This window comes from Drosophila virilis, chromosome 2, assembly GCF_030788295.1.
Source record: "Drosophila virilis strain 15010-1051.87 chromosome 2, Dvir_AGI_RSII-ME, whole genome shotgun sequence".
Taxonomy (NCBI): Eukaryota; Metazoa; Arthropoda; class Insecta; order Diptera; family Drosophilidae; genus Drosophila; species Drosophila virilis.
This window is the reverse complement of record NC_091544.1, coordinates 27,860,970-27,869,155: the sequence shown is the minus strand read 5'-3', so window position 1 is coordinate 27,869,155 and position 8,186 is coordinate 27,860,970.

Below are 8,186 nucleotides of genomic sequence, written 5' to 3'. Positions count from 1 at the left end.
TAGACGAGCACAAGCAATGGCAACGGCAATGCAAATGCAGACAAATGTAAAATAATACGTGACAATAGTGCTGCCAATGGCAGCGCTGATTAGACTGGTTTATTTATGGACTCCGCTGTGTTGCCACAGCTGGGGGCAAGAGCTTGTACGCCGACTCTTAACGATTAGTATAATCTTCAGTTTCCAATATCGATTGTGGACTTAAACTTAAATATGTACTAATAGCCACTTACTGCTGGGCAATTACATAAATACTTATATAACATGTTTTTGAAGACTGCAGCAAATTAACCTGAATCGCGCGGATGAAGTGAATGTCTGCAATGCAACTGGCGGTGAAATTGCTTGTGTAATTCGCACAAAGCCGCTTAAATTTGTGCCACGTTCCTGTTCACTTGTAACAGCTTATTTTAAAGGCGATCGATCCCTAAAGTTCGTACTCTGTGTGCTGACGCTTAGTCCACTGCACAAGCGACTGCAAAAGTTGCATATTATCTTAAATTGTAGTTGAAAAATCAAACAAAAGAACAAAACGAATTATTATTTTTTTTTTTTTTCCCTTTTGTTATTTGTATGTATGAAAAGTCCTGCTCATTTTAAGCAGGCAGTCAATCAGTCAGGGCAAACCCTTTTATTTATAAATTATTTATTTTAATGTTTTTTAAGTTATTTGGAAAGCTGAATTGCTTTTGCCTAAGGATTAACTGTATGTATGTGCATTTTCAGTTTCAGTTGGGCTGGCTAGATGCTCACTATTTGATCTGTTTGAAGTCAATTTGTAGTTAACGTTACAACATTTATTTAACTACTACAAGTTAAGCTACAACTTTTAAGTAACCATTTCTGTGAGGTTTCTGAGCAGCCTAATGAACCGTATGCTTGAGATACAGATACGTCTTGTGTGCACATGCGCGTGTTCGTGTGTGAGTGTGTGTGTGATGGCAAAGTAAATATTATTTGATGCAATCGTACAGATGTGTTGAATAACATTTTCAGGTAGCTTCTGCGGCTAAGACAGAACCGCACTCAGTTTGTGTTTTTGCATAAAATATTTACAAAGTTGTTGTGCGTGTGCATGTCATATATGTGTGTGTGTGTGTGCGTGAGTATATGTGTGACAGTGGCTTTCACTGAGTCCAATTTACCCAAATATACGAGTAGCATTTGCAACTGTGTGTGAGTGTGTGATGTTTCTTTTCCTCTGTTTTTTTTTTTTTTTGTCTATTCCTTTTTTTACTTTTTTACTCGGTTTTATTACTTTAAGTTTATTTAGGCAAGGCAAGGAGAGTGGGCTGGGCACCACATCAAAGCGTGGCACGTGCCACGCATGACTGGCAGTGGCAAAAAGTACAGCTGAAATGCCAGCAACAACAACAAGCTGAGACAAGCTTCAATTGCAGCGCACAGAGTGACCACAAAACATGCGCCCGGTTGGCCGAGAGTGTAACAAAAAAAAAATAGAAAGAAAACGAATCTAGAAATAAGGCAACTGCAACTGGAACAGTAGCAACAGTAAATCAACTGCTGCCCTGTTGGCCAGTGTACGTATGTGAATTTGTAATCTAAACTTTTGCTGCTAGCCGCTTATTCGGTGTTTGTTTTTTTTTTTTTTTGTTCCTTTTTATTTTCATCAACGTTGGCAACAGGAAACGGAAATTGCTACTGTTGGCCCATTGACAAAAACACGACACTTGCACCTCAAGTTGCCAGCAACTTTCAACTTGATTTTACAGCTAAGCAACAACAGCAACAACAGCAACAACAGCAACAACAGCAACAACAACAACAACAGCAACAGCAACAACAACCTTGCAGGTTTGTGCAATTGCTTACAGTTTTGTCGCAGCGCATTCAATGTGACCATGATTGCACTTGCGTGTGTGTGTGTGTGTGTGTGTGTGTGTGCGTATGCCTGAGTGTTGTTTATTGGGCCATTGATTAAGCGTGACCCAGCTGGACAGTGTTTATCGCCCACAGCCGCCAGCGGCTTGACTCAATCATGGCGAAAGCGCCAAAGCTAGAAGTTTGCGTTTCGATTTTAACCAGCAGTTTGCTATCTTTATGAGTGACCCGCCCACTTTTAACGAGTTCTTATGCTCTGTCTGCAAAGTGTTGGAGAGTATATTGGTCTTATGTATTATGCATCTTGCTGTTCCGTCGTCCGAAGCGTCTCCCCTGAGTGTATCCCTGGTAGACATTATGTTTATATCCGCAACACTTTTGGAGCGAGAATCACCAAAATTTGGAAGGTAGTTTACTTAAGGCTTTCTCTTTGTATGGAGCTAGAACGTATGGCGCATCGTCGCGCCTACAAATCGTAAAAATGAAATCCCAGAATAAAATTACACTTTTGTGAATATATACAATAAGAAACCGCCTAGACAGACGATTTGGTAGATTTCCAAGCCGCCTAAAATTATTCGCAGTCTGTATATTTATAAGGTCCTTCGCTAGTCAGGAATCAGGAGGGTATCGCGCAGTCGTTGCCACTCGACTAAAGCGTTGTAACTTGTTTATAGTTGCATACTTTTCGGGGTGTGCTGCGTGCTTTTCTGCTATTTTTTTCTTTGAATGTTTAATGCAAATTGATTTGGAGTTTTTTTTATGCTTGAGCTTGAAATGTTGCACAGCAGCTTTAAAATGGAAGCATTAGAAATGGGCTAAACGCCCCAAAGCAAAACTATCTCGCAACTTGTTACCTGATTTTATGTAGCAGCCAACAGCAGGAAGAGCTAGCAAAAGGCAACACCGCAAGCAGACACGAATTCTCTTGCCACACGCCAGCTAACACATGCAGGTGCACATAAAATAAAAAAAATAAAAATAAAAAATAGATATATATATAGGAGAAAAAGGACGCTGGCATTGCCAGTTGGCTGCACAATTTCCGCGGGTTACTTGGCGGCGCACAAAAATTTTTAACTTAAATTACTTTTCGTAATAACTTTATTTTGTAATTTACGTAAGTAGAAGTAACATTTATGCAGCTGCATAAACCTCCAGCCATGCCAAAGTAGCTTTCAAACTATGACGGCGCACGTAAAAACTTCTCAAACAGTTTAAATATCCTCGCAAATTTGCTAAGAAACGCTGAAAATGAGGCTAGCACCAACTCGAATATGCCGGCTACGACTTTGCATTACATTAGCCCCGGCTATCAGCTTCTTTCGCTTTGGCCAAATTTAAAACTACTCTGCATATGGTAATAACAAAAGTTTCTCGCTGATCTTGCAATATTAACAAGTCAAAAGGAATATTCTAAAAAAAATAATTTACATACGCTTGATACTACTTATGTAGAATATAATAACTATAACTTTCAAAATTTATGAGAGTAGATAGGGTTAAAAAACTATAAATAAACTTGCCTAAATCAAACACCAAAATTATCACTGAAATCAGTCCGCTTAAAATATAAAAGGCCTCAATTGAAGCTTTAATTTAATTTAATTTTAATTTTTTTTTTAATTTAATTTCAAAAAATAACTAAACGATAGAGGCGGAAGTTGAGCGAAGTTGAAAAGCTTTATTTAAAATCTTGAAAATCGCATATGCATTATTTAAGAAAGGAACAAGTGAGTAAAACAGAGGGAGGGAGCGAGGGTTAGATCAAACGAAAGTGAACGAGATACAGGAAGGTAAGGAAGACAAACCAAATTAGGGAAAAATAGAGAGGAGAGAAAGAGGAAAGTAAATTAAGATATTGAAAAAAAGAGGGAGAGATAGAGAGAGAGTAAAGATGTACAAATTAGGGAGTTTGTTGATAAAATTGTAAATTATTTAAATATTAAGCAATTATTAAAATCAATCCGATATTTATTCAATGAATACATATACAAAAATTATTTCAGATATTATTTCTGGTAAGTGCAAGGATGAAAATGTGGCTTTTGGAGTTGTGCGCCATTAGAATTCGTGGAAACACCATTTGTTTATTGAGCCTTCGTAATATTTTAAGCCTATTTATTTATAGCTTATACAACAAACATATCCTGCATGATTTTTGAATTCATATTGAACAAAAAGCTCAAATGCAATTGGATATCGTATGTTGAATGTTGCCGTGGCCATTCGCTTTGTTTACTGAATGTTTGCCGAAGCACTTGTCCTTGCGGAAAACCATTTGCATATGCGAAAAGCACAGCTATAACCACACGGCCAAAGCAACAACAAAGCAACAAACACTTTACCCCAATACACAATGAAAAGTGCGGCATACTTTGCGGCGCTTAGCATATATACCGAATAAGCGTGTGTGTGAGTGGGTGTGGGTGTGGGGGTGTGCGGGCTTGTGTGATCCCATGTTTTCTTTCTCGTCTGACATACAAATCATTTTGTCGAGTGGTTGTGCAGCGCAGTAATGTAAGACCGCAAAAAAAAAGCCCAACATGAAATGGCAAGAAATTTTTTCAGCAGACTCCCACAAGCCAAGCCAAACATGCCATATGCAACGCACCTTTAAATTGTAGTAGCTTTTGCGTACAGGGCACACACATATTTTGGGCGTATTTGCATTTTAATTATTGTGTACGACAAATTTGGCTGGCAGTCAGTCGAGCAAACTGCAATCGCTTTGACAATCAATCAATAAATCAAAAGGCTTCGCACACACTCGTCCTGCACTGGATTTGCCAATCAGTAGTTGTGAGCGGATGCGGAGGGACGACCGGGACGGGGTCACCCCAATGTGGGCTCCAATTATGTTCAAGAGGGACTCAAACTCAGACGTCTCTTGGGGGCGTGTCAAGCAAGCAAAACCAGCCAGCAAAATGGCAGCGACAAGAAGAAGCATCAGCAACTGCAAAGATGAGCCAAGTGAAATGTGTAAAATGCAAAAACTCATTGATGATTGAATGCAGCAGCAGCAGCAGCAGTAGAGGCGGTAGCAGTAGCTACTACGACATCGACTGCAGCTTTTTGTGCTGCTTTGTCTCAATCTCAATAACGAAATGCAAATAGTACGTAAAAAAGGGAAAGCAAATACACACATCCAGACAAGAACATGAGAGATCGGCTATTGCACAAGCAAATCGAATAGCACTGCAACGAAAGGAGAGCTGCCAAGTGCTCGACAAAGCAGCGTAAAAAACATGGATAAAACTTGTATGCCATCAACAGCTAAACTCAAATACCCTTCCGGTTTAATATTCTCTAGGACTCGGAAAATGTTAAAGAGAAAAAATGTTATAAAAAATCTTAAAAATATCCTTATAAGGAAATATTAAAAATAATTATTATAAAAAATATTTACTAGCCATTTATTTAATTCATGACAATTGAAGGCTTATCAAAAATGTTAATAATATTAAAATTATCACTATACAGCATACAGATATATTTATATATAATAAATATTGATCAGATCATAAATCACTTACATCACATTTGGAAATCTCCCTTAAATGAATGGGAGGGTTGTCTAAAAGAAGTCCGAAGTTTTTCAACTAGCCACCTAAACATTCACAATGCAACCGACAGGCCCATTACGGAACCCAACATAAATTTAATAAACCTAATTACCTATAGTTTAAAATAAATTATTAAGATCGTAACTTATCAAATCAATGCAATAAGTTCACTATATTTTTAATTTGACACAATATACGAACATTTTCTTGAACATAAATAAATGTAGTTCGTTTGTAACTCTACACTTTTCTTCCAGCTATGCTCGGGGTCTTTCTTCTCAAAACAGTTCTTCTCACAAGCACAACTCTTAACTTAATACTAAATCTGGTGACTAAGGAGATTGCTGTTGAAAAAGAATTTCTGTTTTAATATTAAGAAAACTGATTTCATTTAAGATAAAATTACAGTCCAACAAATTTGAGAGTTTATTTCAATATTAAATAATATATGTACATATGTATATGTATATAATTCATAGCATATTGTTTATAATCATGATTTTTGAATAAGGTGCTGCTAGTATAGTAAAGCTTTCCTTTTTTTTCAATTTGATTTTCAAGTATTTCTTTGCTTTGTTCACATAACTCTCAAAATACCCTAACAATGAAGCTTATGGCTTCTGTTTTATATTTTAACACGAAATATATATTCATGAGAATTCTCCGAAAAATTTAAAAATTGCAATCAATAGAAGGTCAAGAAAAACTGCAATTATGTCAATGTTCCAAATTTATTAGCACATTCACAATACTCCGCTGGAAAGGGTATACAAAAAACTGTAATGGTTTGTTGGGGCTGGCCGCATGGCAAAGAAAATGGCGTTAGCTACAGCACATAGAATTGCAAATTCAATTTCGATTCAATTGAGCATGTGTTTGCAACGGCTCAGGCATATGCCCGACTATGTATGTGCATGCGTGTACGTGTATATTTGTTTGTTGTGAGTGCGTCTGTCTCTTTGCCTGGTTGTGTATATGAGCTGTTGCACTTATTGTACGCATGTGGCTGGGCATTGTTGCGCGCATTGCTGCCTCGCTTGTTGCATTGTCAGCCAAGTAACCGAGCCAATGGCTTTTTGTCAAGAGCACAGCTCCTATTGGCGACAGAGTTAATAATACGCCATGTAAACAGCCAACAAATAATTAAATTTATAAATAACTATCATTTATGATACTTCAAGGCGATTTAATGCCCAACAAATTGACCCACAATTAAAGCTCATTAAAATTCGAATTTCATCCAGCCGAAAGCAGCGCGATTAATTAGTATATATGTATATATATATATGTATATATATGTACATAGTATAGGGGGCATTTTAATTTTGTATAGCAAATGTTAATTAGATTTGATTTTACAAATTCGTATTTCCAATGCGCATATCATTGCAATGCGAATGCGACGACAGCACATGCATAAAATGCAACGAGAAATCAGCAAATATTATTTGTGCATATGTATATAACCGAATATATATGCACAATGAAATTGCATTTAATGATTATCATTTTCGCCACTTTACACTGCACTCACAGTGTGGCACAATGCAAAATATACCCAACACAAAAACAAAAAAAAAAAAAAAAAAAACTAAAAATAATATGTAAGCTTCTCTTTTTTATGTATATAATTCTTCTGTAGAGCTGAGCAGATTTTCATGCGATTTTTAACGTCTGCTTATGTGCATTTCTGCAAGGGTTAGATTCACAATTGGAGACGATAGATCACACTGGAATCCAGTTCACGGAAATTTTAGTTTTAATAATTTATTTTTCCAAATAGTGTCAATACTATACAATGTAAATTTTGTTAATAATAATAATATAATATTAATTATTATAATATATATCATAACATATTTATATAACTTACGTTTGCTATAAAATATTAAGTTATAATTAGTACACCATAATAGGTAGACAATTATAGCCAAAGACAAAAAATACAGCGAACTGCATTGTTTTCGAAATTGATGACAGTATTTGTAGTTCAACAATGTGCCTATTTAGTCGAATCCATAATAGATTTTTCGAAAAAACTTTGGTCATTTTGGCCATGGTAGAGCCGTGGGCAACAATGGTGTAGGGCGTGCTGCATAATATGTATAATCAAATTAAAATTAACAAAAACGCCAATGATTGCAAATTAGTTGCTGAAAATGTGCGCCAAATTGAAATATCGATTTTTATGGAGCTGCGCTGTTTGGCCCGGGGGTTACCGAAAGAGGGATGGGGGTGGGCGCAAATGTTGCCGATTGATTTGAAAGTGGGCGGGACAAGGATTTCAATTGGTGGAAAGTTGACTGCCGACTGCTGTTGACTGTTGACTGCTTAGGCAGCCAAACGGATCAAAAGTTAAACTCATGTTTGACTTTTCATTCGAAAAATTGGATTTTGCATTTGGGCAAAAAGTTTTCTGCTAGCCAGCCGTGCAGTCAGAAAGTCAGACGGATAAGCAGCTCAGCTCAGCTCGACTCGGCTTAGTTCAGTTCAGTTTTAGCTGAGCAGCCGTAGAAAAGTTTTATTTTTTTCTAGTTTTCACTCGTACAACAACTAATTTATCAAATTTGAGAGATTTTCGCTTTGCACTTTTTGTTTGAGTTTCAGTTTTGTGCGGAGCGCTGTCCGCCTCACAACTGTTAAATACCAAAACAATGGCCATACAATTTTTAATTACTTATGAGTCGCACAACTAGAATTACAGTTGCCCGCTGCCCGCTGCCCGACGGCTAACTCGTACAAATGCAAAAACAAATCCACTTGTCAATTTGCTAATTG